The sequence below is a fragment of the Panthera onca genome, chromosome D4, assembly GCF_046562875.1.
Source record: "Panthera onca isolate mPanOnc1 chromosome D4, mPanOnc1 haplotype 2, whole genome shotgun sequence".
Classification (NCBI taxonomy): domain Eukaryota; kingdom Metazoa; phylum Chordata; class Mammalia; order Carnivora; family Felidae; genus Panthera; species Panthera onca.
The window spans coordinates 73570506-73584440 of NC_138351.1; positions in this window are offsets into that span (position 1 = coordinate 73570506).

The window sequence follows — 13935 nt, forward strand, 5'->3', positions numbered from 1 at the left end:
ATAATAATGAACTGTTAAAGGACAAAAATTCAACCTCTAATTGGATTTATTCAGCAATTTACGAATCAAATAGCATTCCATCCAACAAATAGAAGGATGCTCTGGGAGTTGTACAAAATGGAAGGTTTTATAGGCAGAAACAGGTCAGGACAAGGAAATTAATAGCAAAAGAAAAGAAAGGATTGTTCCAGGCAAGGTGACCTTCCAGTTAGAGGGAAAGGATTGTGGGGTTTTATCATGAGCTTTCTTCACCAGTGCCATCAGAAAATTTCAGACAGATTGGTTTAAACTCCACTCCTGGGAGAGGCTGAAACTGCTATTAGGTATTCTTGGTGAGACTTAACATAAGTGACTCCATTTGGGGCCTGTTGTTTCTTTATAACAGACACAAACCACTAGTTGAAGCTGCCCCTCGTGTGTATAACCATGGCCAAGGATAACAGCATGTAGTGTGGTCACTGCCACCAGTTGGTGCACATTGAGTCCCCATGTGGAGTTGGGTCTAGTTCACAGTTTGCCAGCCAAGTCTATGTGGCACAGACACCAAGGCGTTAGGTCGCTCTGCCTCTTTTCCCATGGAGGGAGGTAAAGGTGTTGGGGCAAGGAGAGGAGGACCACAAGGGTGGGAAAAATTAGATTGGAAATGTTTTATTTAACAGATTGATTGACTTTAAAAAGTAAGAGTTAATTTTACCACTTGTTTGTCCCTTTAATTAAAATGGATTGAACCCTGATGCTTTCACTGGGACCTGAACAAGAGGACACATGAAATTGTATTAAGCTACTCACGGAGCATGGCAGCATGAGCCCAGAGTAATGCTTCCTGTCATCTACTTCTTTTTCTTTTTTTTTTTTAATGTTTATTTATTTTGAGAGAGAGAGCTAGAGAAAGAGAGTGGGGGAGGGGCAGAGAGTGAGAGGGAGACAGAAACTCCCAAGCAGGCTCTGTGCCATCAGTGCAGAGCCCGATGCCAGGCTCGAACTCACAAACTGTAAGATCATGACTTGAGCCTAAGCCAAGAGTCGGGTGCTTAACCGACTGAGCCACCCGGGCACCCCCTGTCATCTATTTCTAATGTGGTCACCTCTAAGGAGCCAGGTCTCCAGTACCTTTTGGAATCCTCAAAGTACCTAGAAGTGATGATGTTTTGGAGTGGTGGGGGTTCGGAGCTGACCACCAAGAAAGAATTCTTGAAGGTATCTTTGGTGCAAAAAAGGTGATTTTATTAAAGCCCAGGGACAGGACCCATGGGCAGAAAGCTGAACTGGGGTTGTGAAGAGTGACTGCTTATATACTGTGGAGTGGCGGGGTGGGGGGGGGGGGGGTCGTGATGTCAAGAGGAAGTTTCTTAAAGGGATTTTTCATATGCTAAAAAAGACTCACAGATTACTTGGAGGTTTAGCCATTGTCAGACTAAGGTTGTTTTTCCCTCTAGCAAAGCATTAACATTAAGACAGTAGGGAATTCCTGGAGATTAGGCTATCGATAAGATTGCCCTTTTCTTGTAATATTACTAAGATTTGTAAACTGATAGAAACTCTATCAGTTTAACCATTTGTTTTCTGTCCTTTCCTTTGTTCCTGGGCAGCCAGGAGTGCCTGAGGAGTGTCACCTAGCCCACCTGGGGGTGGTTTGTGGGCGTGGTTTGTGGGGTGTCAGGTTGCCTTCTGCTCCCTCATCAGAAGGGTGCCAAGCAGACACGCCCGCTTTGTTTTAAACCCAGTTGAAGCTGAAATGGGCCCTTTTATTCCTTTATTCACTAAACATTTAATGAAAATACAAACGGAATGAACTGTCTTTATCTCTAACATGCTTTTTGAGTGTGGAGGCCAGAACCCCACTTTTGCTTTTCTACTCTTTTGAAAACTAATCTAATCCTTTAGTCAAAGAATGCTTTATGGACTCTCACTATGCAACTAACATGCTCTTCAGCATTGCTGTCCCACCAAAGTTCAAGGTGTTTGCTCTTCTGAAACTGTTAACACTAGGACTATTAACAGCTCCTCCAGGCTTGGTGCCATTTGTAAATTTAATAAATTGTCTGAAGCGCTCTTATTAGAGATCGTTAATGATAAAATATTAGTTCCATCCCATGCTGCGTGCTCTAAGTCCCCTGGCATTCTTAAAATTCCTTTCTAATTAATGAGTACTTTAATTTTCTGTTCTTGGGCCAGTTTTATTCAACCCGAACCTTAGGAATGGACTGAATTCCTATTGTGCCTAAGGCTAAAGTTATTTGTGGTCAAGTCCTAATCCCTGACACCTGTAAATGTTACCTTAGATGGAAAAAGGGTCTTTACAGGTGAGATTAAGAATTTTGAGTTGGAGAGGTTATCCTGGATTATCCAGGTGAGCCCTAAACACAATCACAAGTGTCCTTATAAGAGAGAGGCAGGGAGGGGCGTCTGGCTGGCTCAGTTAGTAGAGCATGTGGCTCTTGATCTCAGGGTTGTAAATCCAAGCCCCACATTGGGCATGGTGCCTACTTTAAAAAGAGAGAGAAAGAAAGAGAGAGACAGGCAGAGATTTGACAAAGACAGAAGAGAAGACAGTGTGCTGGAAGAAGTGTAACCTAACAAGGCAGGGCAAGCCAATGAAAAATCTGACACCGAACTTTTGCAGTGAAGCAAGATAGGTAGGCTCTTTACTGGTGTGGCCCCACCCAGAAGAAGGGGGATCTCACGCTCAAAGACCTGCACTCCCAGGTGGCTTATGAGCAATGGTTTTCAAAAGGTGGAAATTCAGGCTAAGGCACTCAGGGTCTTGGATCATGCTGATTAATGAGGGATTTGGCCAGCTGTAATACTTGCTTTCTTGATCATCCTGTCCCTTCCACTGACTCCATGTCTGGTTTCAGTGAGATTGTAATGAGGTGGTCGTTCTGCTTCAGGGGACTGGTCGTTCCACTTTAGGGCCCTGGAACTGCAAGATGTTCTCGGCCAGCTGCATTAGTGATGTCATCTCTAGAGTCCAGAGGCCAAGGTTTTACATCCTGTGATGATTACTGAGCTTCAAACTATTATTATTTTTTCTTGCAAACACAGCACCTTATGTTTGTTATCTCAGGCAGCACAACATCCCACAGACTTTTCTGGAGGCAACTTTATGTTATTTCCTGAGGCAATTTAAAGGTTTCTTTAACAGTAACCAAGGGCTGGCTATGTGACTCTGGTCAGAGGCAGCCAGGAGCCATTCTGTCCTTATTGTGGGGCCTGTGGGGGCTAGCACCCCCACTTTCAGGAGCAAAGGACATCCTCCCCTCCTGTGGATGGAGTGTGGCTGTGCCGACACCTTGATTTCAGCGCAATCAAATGGATTCCAAACTTTTGGCTTCCAAAACCGTGAGAGGATAAATTTCTGTTTTTTAAGGCACCAAGTTTGTGGTCACTTGTTAGAGTCACCACAGGCAGCTAATACAGTGCTATTCACGGCCTGTCGCAGCATATGTGAGAATGCTTGAGAACAAATGCTGGACAGGCCTTTTTGTCTGGGTTGCATTTTAATGAAGTGTTTCAGGCTTCTAAAAATATGTAGCTAATAATACACTAGACACCCTGGAACATACCACTTAGCCTAAAAACGGTATGTTTCAAATACATTTAAATCGTCCCTGATGCCCTTCCCATCCGGCTCCTCTCTCTCCACCTCTGAGACAAGCCACTTTCCTGAATGTAGCTTTCTTTGCTCCAATACATACCTTTAAACTTTTACTGCATTTTAAATATATTACATTATTTTAAAATTTGGTTAAAAGTGCATATGGCCTTTTTGCAGTTTGCCTTTCTTCCATAACTATCTGAGCTTCTCACTGAGTGCTTTCTGCATGCAAATCACCACGTTGGGCAGCGTGGACGATACAAAACAAATCAGACAGGACAATTTTGCACCAACATTAGCTGTTAGAAGTGCTACAACTGTAATCTCTTAGGAGTATTTTCCAATTGTTTTGTTTATTATTATTATTATTATTATTATTATTATTATTTTGTTAAGAGTTCAGCTTTTTTTTTTTTTTAACTTAAATCCAAGTTAGTTAACATCCCATTGTTTTAAATGGAAGGTTCCTGCTCAGTATCTAAAACCTAATTGGCAACAGGAATGATGATTTTCAATAATCTCTTAACACCTGTAAATCAGCACAAGTCCTGTGCCTCTGTGAGGGTTACTTATCTTTGTAAGACATTGATTGATTGATTGATTCATTCATTCATTCATTCATTCATTCATTTTGAGAGAGAGAGAGAGAGAGAGAGAGGAGGAACAGGGGAGGGGCAGAGAGACGACGGTCCAAAGGAGGCTCTGTGTTGACAGGAGCTAGCCCAATGAAGGGCTTGAACTCACAAACCGTGAGATCATGCATGACCTGAGCCAAAGTCAGACGCTTAACTGGCTGAGCCACCCATGTGCCCCTGCAACACTTTCAAAGTAAATATGATATTTCTCAAAATTAAGAATTGTTTAGAAATCAGGTGTTTAGCTTAGACACAAACCACAAAACTAATACCCTCAAGTCAGAACATTAAATTTCATGTAACATGTTTTGGTAAACTCGAATTTCTGTTGACAGTGTGAAGAAGATGCTCTTAACAGCAGCCTGCATTTCTCTGGGTTTCCTTGCGTCTCCCACCAGTTTTCTCCATTCAGAATGTAACTGTGTTCCAGGCAGCCTAAAGGCTACATATCTATAACCCATTAATCTGTGCCTTCTAATTTATAGCCTAATTATAGCTTCTTTGAGATTTCAACAGAATACTGACCCTGGGGAAACAAGGAACCGGGTGTTTCCAGAAGATCAAGTTTGACCACACTAGAGAACAGCCTTCCCTGATGCAAATCTGTCTCAGGTCACGTGGAGAATGCTTCCCCTTACTTGTTGACCTTTACCACTTCCTGTGCCTCCCCCTTTAAAAAAACCCTTGTTTGGTCTGGGACTTTGGGAAAGGGTCTTTGGACATTAGTCCACCATCTTCCCAGGTTGCCAGCTTCCTGAATAAAGCAAACTTTCCTTTCCAAACAACACTTGTCTCTTGAGTATTCGGCTTTTGAGCTGTGAGCAGCCAAACTCGGGTTTTGGTGACAAAATGACTGTAAAACCTTCACCTCTATGGTATAGTGTGAAGTCATTTGGCTTTCACTGAGCCCAGGACTACCCCAGGTCCAAGCAGGAGGGGCTTCTGCCCCCACATCTTAGAGGGTCCTGTATGACACACACACGTACGCACAACGTGCACCCATCTGTTCCAGAGCAGATGAGAACCGCTGTCACTTGAGCACTGGCCCAGCACAACCTAGAGCCTTGGCCATCTGCTGCTATGACTAACACTATTCAGGCTCCATGGAAACACTTCACATCTCTTGCCCTGTGTTTTTGAATCAAAAGGCGGCTGGGGTGGAAAGCTGTGAAGGTTTATGGGTTATGCCCATTGAGGTCTGAGTTGGGAAAAACCCAGTCTTGTGTGTCCCTTGTACTCACACTGCCTGCTACCACAGGGCACAGCACTTCTGACACCAAGTGCGTGTGCGCTTCTCCCGTACCAAGCAGTCCTGTGACACCAGCTATGCTGCTTAATTCTGATACCATCTACCTGGAGATAGTATCGGACCCCATAGGGTATCGGACCCCATAGGTTAAGGGCTCAGTCCCATGAGACTGCCCTCTCTCTCCCCGCACTTGATTCAGATGCCAGTCACAAGTAGAGGGCCCCCAGGTTACCCACAACTTCTGTCCAACGTGGGTACAAATTGGAGGCTACTCCCCCTTGGATTTGATTATTTGCTAGAACAGCTCACAGAAAGTCAGGGAAACTCTTACTTACATTTATCGGTTTATTAAAGGACGTGCTACAGGATATAGATAAACAACCAGGTGAAGAGATACATAGGGCCAGCTCTGGGGAGGGTCCTGATCTCAGGAGCTTCTTTCCTGTGGAGTTGGGGTCTGTCACCCTCCTGGTGTGTAGATGTGTTCAACAACCTGGAAGCTCTCAAACCCTGTACAATTGGGGTTTTATAGAGGCTTCCTCATAGAGGCACGATCCATCATTAACTCCATTTCCAGCCCCTCTCCTTTCTCAGGGGAATGGAGGGTGGGGCTGAATATTCCAAGTTTCTAGTCATGGCATGGTCTTTCTGATGACTAGCCCCCTTCCTGGAGCCATGCAGGAGCCCACTCAGTCATCTCATTGGAACAAAAGGCACTCCTGTCACGTAGGAAATTCTAAGGGGGTTGGTTAGGCGCCCTGTCTTGGGAGCCGGTCTCAAAGACCAAATTTTATTAGTTTTGTTTAGTTTAGTTTAGTTTTGTTCTGTTTTAAGTAGGCTCAGTGCCCAACAGGGAGACCAACGTGGGGCTTGAACTCAGGACCCTGTGTTCAAGACCTGAGCTGAGATCAAGAATCAGATGCTTAACCAGCTGCACCACCCAGGTGCCCCCAAAGAACAAATTTTAGAACAAAAGATGCTCCTACTGTTCTTATCACTTAGGAATTTACAAAGGTTTCAGGAGCCCTGTGCCAGGAATGAGTTGAGGTGGGGGCAGACACCAATATACATTTTTTCTATTATCTCAAAAGGCCAGAAATGGACACTGCTTTTTAGTGCAGGGAATAGGTGAACAGCAGAAGTACTTAGGGAAGACAAAAAACAAATTCCAAATACCGTGTCTCAGATCAGATGTGAATTCAATAAATTCTTGCATAACCAACAATTAAAAATTTTTTTTAATGTTTATAGGGATGCCTGGGTGGCTCAGTCAGTTAAGCATCCGACTTCGGCTTAGGTCATGATCTCACAGTTTGTGAGTTCGAGCCCTGCATCAGGCTCTCTGCTGACAGCTCAGAGACTGGAGCCTGCTTCAAATTCTGTGTCTTCCCCTCTCTCTGCTCCTCCCATGCTCATGCTCTGTCTCTCAATAATAAATAAACGTTAAAAAAAAATTTTTTTTAATGTTTATAACATTATCTCTTCGAGAGAGAGAGAGACAGAGCGTGAGTGGGAGAGGGGGAGAGAGAGATGGAGACAGAATCAGAAGCATTCTCCAGGCTCTGAACTGTCAGCACAGAGCCCCATGCGGGGCTTGAACTCACAAACTGTGAGATCATGACCTGAGCCGAAGTCGGACACTTAACTGACTGAGCCACCCAGGTGCCCCCATAACCAACAGTTATGAGATGAGATCAAGAGTTGGACGCTCAACTGACTGAGCCACCCAGGCACCCCTAACTTGAATTATAACTTTTAAATATTTAGACATATGGAGCCTGCATCTGTACTGAGGCCCCAGGCCCCACAAATGCTTAGATGGGCCTGACTAGGCACAAGTTTACATGTGTAACATTTGTCATTAATATAGGGAAATTAAAGTGGAAATATTTGGTAGTTTTTTGATCTTACATATAAATGTGGGAGCCATGGGAATGCAAACTTGTGCACCCGCTCTGGAAAATAGTGTGGAGTTTCCTCAAAAAATTAAAAATAGATCTACTCTATGACCCAGCAATAGCACTGCTAGGAATTTACCCAAGCGATACAGGAGTGCTGATGCATAGGGGCACTTGTACCCCAATGTTTATAGCAGAAATTTCAACAGTAGCCAAATTATGGAAAGAGCCTAAATGTCCATCAACTGACGAATGGATACAGAAGATGTGGTTTATATATACAGTGGAATACTACTTGGCAATGAGAAAGAATGAAATCTGGCCATTTGTAGCAACATGAAGATGTGGTTTATATATACAATGGAATACTACTTGGCAATGAGAAAGAATGAAATCTGGCCATTTGTAGCAACATGAAGATGTGGTTTATATATACAATGGAATACTACTTGGCAATGAGAAAGAATGAAATCTGGCCATTTGTAGCAACATGAAGATGTGGTTTATATATACAATGGAATACTACTTGGCAATGAGAAAGAATGAAATCTGGCCATTTGTAGCAACATGAAGATGTGGTTTATATATACAATGGAATACTACTTGGCAATGAGAAAGAATGAAATCTGGACATTTGTAGCAACATGGATGGAACTGGAGAGTGTTATGCTAAGTGAAATAAGTCAGGAAGAGAAAGACAGGTACCATATGTTTTCACTTATATGTGGATCCTGAGGAACTCAACAGAAGACCAGGGGGGAGGGGAAGGGGAAAAAAAGTTACAGAGAGGGAAGGAGGCAAACCATAAGAGACTCTTAAATACTGAGAACAAACTGAGGGTTGATGGGGGGTGGGGGGAGGGGAAAGTGGGAAGTGGGTGATGGGCACTTAGGAGGGCACTTGTTGGGATGAGCACTGGGTGTTGTATGGAAACAACTTTGACAATAAATTTCATTAAAAAAAAATAAATGTGGGAGCCGATATCTATGTCATTAGTCAACTAAAGAGTGGTCATCTGGACAATTCAGAATATGCTGCTATATTTTATATATTTGTAGTATTCAGAATATTTAAAAAAAAACTTTTAAGATCATCATCAAAATGAGATGCTGAGAACATACCAGTTCCAGTAAAAAAAATACACATTAGGGGCGCCTGGGTGGCTCAGTCGGTTAAGCGGCCGACTTCGGCTCAGGTCATGATCTCACGGTCTGTGAGTTCGAGCCCCGCGTCGGGCTCTGTGCTGACAGCTCAGAGCCTGGAGCCTGTTTCAGATTCTGTGTCTCCCTCTCTCTGACCCTCCCCCGTTCATGCTCTGTCTCTCTCTGTCTCAAAAATAAATAAACGTTAAAAAAAAAAAAAAAAAAAATTAAAAAAAAAAAATACACATTATATATACAATTAACAGCAAAGACGCACATAATTCTGAAGTGTTAAAAAAAACTCTAATAAGTAAAATTGATATGTTTTCTCAAATCGGAAATGCTTCTGTAGTGTACGTCAAATTATATGACATGAATTCAACCTTGTTTGTTTCCACGTGTCTCAAGACACATCTGGGGGGCACCTGGGTGGCTCAGTCAGTTGAGTGTCTGACTTCGGCTCAGGTCATGATCTCACAGCTCATAAGTTCAAGCCCCGCATCAGGCTCGCTGAAGCCAGCACAGAGACTGCTTCTGATCCTTTGTCCCTCTCTCTCTCTGCCCCTCTCCTCCCCTCTCAAAAATGAATAAACATTAAAAAAAAAAAAAAAGACACATCTGATAAAGGTGAGGTAAGACAGAAAGGAGTATGTCCATAAAATGGAGGAGAGGGGTGGGACATAGCTGGTAGGTGGAAGTCTAGGACTGTGACTGAAAATTGTCTTTGTTGCTGTTGTGTGGCATATAAATATAATTTGAAGTAGAGATACCTGGGGCACCTGGCTGGCTCAGTCGTTAGAGTGTGCGACTCTTAATCTCGGGGTTGTTAGTTCGAGCCCCATGTTGGGTATAGATATTACTTAAAAATAAAATCTTAAGAGGCGCCTGGGTAGCTCTGTCGGTTGAGCCTTCAACTTTGGCTCAGGTCTTAATCTCACAGTTCGTGGGTTCGAGACCCACGCCGGGCTCTGTACTGACAGCTTGGAGCCTGCTTTGGATTCTGTGTCTCCCTCTCTTTCTGCCCCTCCCCTGCTCATGCTCTGTCTGTCTCTGTCTCTCAAAAATAAATAAATGTAAAATAAATAAAATCTTTTAAAAAAAAGAAAAAAATGATATGTCGTAAGAGATGTTTTTAAAAGTGTTTTTAATTGGGATATAATGAAGATTTCTTAAAGTTCTTGTAATTATATCACTTTACAAATGGAGAAAGGTAAGCAAAAAATTGACTTAAATAAAGAATATTGCTTATCCTTGGAAAAGAAGTAGGAAGTATTGCAAAAATGATTTTTTTAACTTTATTTATTTTGAGAGAGAGCATGAGCAGGGGAGGGGCAGAGAGAGAGGGAGAGAGAGAATCCCAAGCAGGTCACCCTATGAGTGCATGGCCTGACTTGGGGCTCCATCTCATGAACTGTGAGACCATGCCCTGAGCTGAAACCAAGAGTCAGATGCTCAAACGACTGAGCTACCCAGGCATCCCAGTATTGTAAATATGTTTAACTCGGATGTTTCATGTCTTGATTTAAAAATTTTTCCTTATTAGAATTTTTAAATTTCAAAAGAAATAAATGCTCTTTGTAATGCGTGAAAGGAAACAATAAGAAGTTGTAGAAAGAAAATGTTGGGATGCCTGGGTGGCTCAGTGGGTTGAGCTTCTGACTCTTAATTTTGGCTCAGGTCATGATCCCAAGGTCCTGGAATGGAGCCCTGCACTGGGCTCATTGCTGAGCATGAAGCCTGCTTAAGATTCATTCTCTCTCTCTCTTTCTCCCTCTCTCCCTCTCCCTCCCTCCCTCCTTCCCTCTCTTTCTCTCTCCCTGCCTCTACCCCACTCACATTCTCTCTTTAAAAAAAAAAAGAAAAAGAAAAAAGTTAAAATGTTAATGTGGTTAGCCCTTGCCCTGATGCCCCCCTCAGCCCAAGATAAAATATTTAACAGTCTGGTGCATATCCTACCATTCGTTTTCCTTTTCTGATACAAACCTATACACACATTCATTCATATACAGTGGTCCCACTATACATGTTACTTCACCATTCACTTTTTATTTATTTATTTTTATTTTTATTTTTTATTTTTTCACCATTCGCTTTTTAAAATTTAATGTCTTGTGCCTGTTTGGCTCGGTCGATTAAGCCTCCAACTCTTGATTTTTGGCTCAGGTCATGATCTCATGGTCATGAGATTGAACCTCACGTTGGGCTTTGGTGCCGGGCATGGAACCTCCTTAAGATTCTCCCTCTCTCTCTGCCCCTCCCCTGCACTCATGCGCGCTCTCTCTCTCTTTCTCTCTCATAAATAAATAAATAAATAAATAAATAAATAAATAAAATTTAATGTATCGTAGGCCTTCCAATACACAAAATGCTAATTTTTATTGCTACATACTATAGTGTGGATGTACTATAATTTGTTCAACCTTTTACCTAGTGATGTATATGTAGGTTATTTCCACTCTCTTTGCCTCTACAAATAATGCTGCAATAAACATCTTTGCACATATATGCCAGTAGGTACTAGTGCCTTTAGTTTGGTAGAATCACAGGTTTGTGCTGACACTGACAGCACCCAGTTCCCCGTACCCTTATTAGTAGTGGATGCGGAGGTAGATGTCACATGAAGCTTAAGTTTCAGGGCTCTTTACTCCTACTCCTCTACCCCTTTAAGGCCTTGGGAGAAGTCTTAGTACTCTGCTCACAGGGTTGTGTATTTTTGTAATATTTGAAAAAGTAGGTTACTTTATCCACAGCCACTTAAGACTACTGTGCCTTTTCACTCCAAATTTCCCTGCCTTCATGCTTCCCCTTGGGTTGGATGGCTTTGGAGTGGCTGCAGGCATTTCGAAAGTTGAGCTGGGGAGGCAGAGGGGCACCTGGCTGGCTGGCTCAGTCGGTAGAGCATGCTACTCTTGATCTTGGGTGGTGAGTTTGAGCCCCACATTAAGGGTAGAGTTTACTGAAAGAAAGAAAGAAAGAAAGAAAAGAAAGAAAAAGAAAGAAAGAAAGAAAAGAAAGAAAAAGAAAGAAAGAAAGAAAGAAAGTTGAGCTGGGATGTGTCTATTTGAGTTTAGCAGATGTATTTATGAGGTTTACTATTCACTGTCACTTCTGTGCATAGTGAAGTTATCACTGGACATCTGGCATAGGAATGGCTTCCAAGTATGTGACTGAAGACACAGGGCCAGAGTTTGTATCATGAAATGAACTTGTCCAATGGCACCTGGCACCAGCTGTATGAGAGTACTGGAGGAGAAACAGAGTGTGAAATGTATGGAGCCAGACGCTGGTCTGTAGAAAATTCTTTTTTTTTTTTTTTTTAAGTTTATTTATTTATTTTGGGAGAGCACGAGCAGTGGAGGGGCAGAGAGAGAGGGAAACCGAGAATCCCAAGCGGGCTCCGCACTGCCAGTGCAGAGCTGGATGTGGGGCTTGAACTCCCCAACCGTGAGATCATGACCTGAGCTGAAATCAAGAGTCAGATGCTTAACCGACTGAGCCACCCACACACCCCTGTAGAAAACTCTTCCCATTGTCCAAGCGATAGAATTCGAAGCAGGTGTTTCTCTTCTGTTAGTATCCTTGGGAAAGCAGTACATACAATTATAAATTCACCTGGAACTTGCCTCAGACACAATTAGAATTCCTGTGCTTGTAGGCTAAAAATTTGTAACAACACTGCAAGCAGCAGGTATGTTTGGTGGGAAGCCACATATTTTATGTCTGCCAGTGTATCAGATTGGCTCTTAGCACATTACCAACAACAAATCTGGGCTGTAGCTTTTTAAAGCTATCAGTAATAAGCATATTTTCAAACAGCCATGCTAGAGGAAAGACTTTAGTAACTTTCTATTCTTTCTATAGAAAATAATATTATAAGATAGTTGTCATATGAGGAAGTTCTTACGGAATATACATCCAAAGACTATGAAAAATAGTATTGTAGAGGTGTGTCAGGCAGTTAATAAACAGCTTAAATTTGGGGGGGGATATTTGTGATCAGATTCATAAAATTTCTTATTGTGGTGATTTTCTCGTTGTAAATATTTACCTTTGTAGTAAGTTTTGTAATGAAATTTTAAATTCCTTTACTTGAAAAGGGTCTTCAAACTGTTTAAATTTTAGACCTCCAGAAGCATGAATCCTCATCTAATTATAATTTGTCTCTCAACATTTGCCAGTAAGATAAGTGAAAGTTGTATCTTTTTGCTTTTGTTGACATTTCATAGATCTCTAGTGAAATCAAGCATATTTTTTCACATATATATTGGCCATTTGTATTTCCTTTTCATTGAATTGACCAGACATATTCTTCTGTCAAGTTCTGTGCCCAGTGTGGGGCTTGAACTCATGACCCCAATATCAAGAGTCACATGCTCCACCAACTGAGCCAGCCAGGTGCCCTTCTTTTGGTCATTTTTGATTGATTGTTTCTTATTAATTTGTAGGGGCTATGTGTATTAAGGATATTAAAACTAGTGGGTCATATGTGTGACAAATAATTTTCTCTAGATTATCCTTTGTCTTTTTTTATAACATCTTTAAAAAAAATTTTTTTAATGTTTATTTATCTTGAGAGAGAGAAAGAGGCAGATCACGAGTGGGGGAGGGGCAGAGATAGAGGGAGACACAGAATCTAAAGCAGGCTCCAGGCTCTGAGCTATCAGCACAGAGCCCAAAGCGGGGCTCGAACTCATGAACTACGAGATCATGACCTGAGCTGAAGTCGGATGCTTAACTGAGTGAGCCACCCAGGCGCCCCTTTTTATAACATCTTTGAGATGTAATTCACGTATCATACTATTCGCCCATTGATTGATGAATATTCTTTTTCCAGCTTTATTGAGGTATAATTGACAAAACTATATTTAAGGTGTACAGCATATTTTGATATCTGCATACATTGTGAAATGATTATCACAAGCTAATTAACGTATCCGTCACCCATTTAAAGTCTAGAATTCGATGGTTCTTTCTGTGTCCACAGGGTTGTGCAACCATCTCCTCAATCCATTTTGAAACATTTAATCACCCCCAACAGAAATCCTGTACACTTTATCTATCACTCTCCATCACAATTTATCTTTTGACATAGGGTACTTTTAGTATCAACTTTTCTTAATTTTCCTATAGTGAAATATTTCTCTTTTCTTTTACAACTTCTAGCTCTGTAGTTTCCTATGTGGCTTTAAGGTCTCTACTCTCTCCAAGGTTCTTTAAACATTCTGCTAATATTTTATTTTTACGTTTCCATCTTTACTTCATCTGGAATGTATTCTCAATCTTTTCCTAGTCACTAATCAAGTAGAACCCTGCCTGTCGACTAGATTTCAGGAAGAAATTACTGTACCTGATGAGAGAGATGTTTCCCTTCCAACAGACTTAGGGCGAAGATAAATATCTTGAGGGCCAGGAA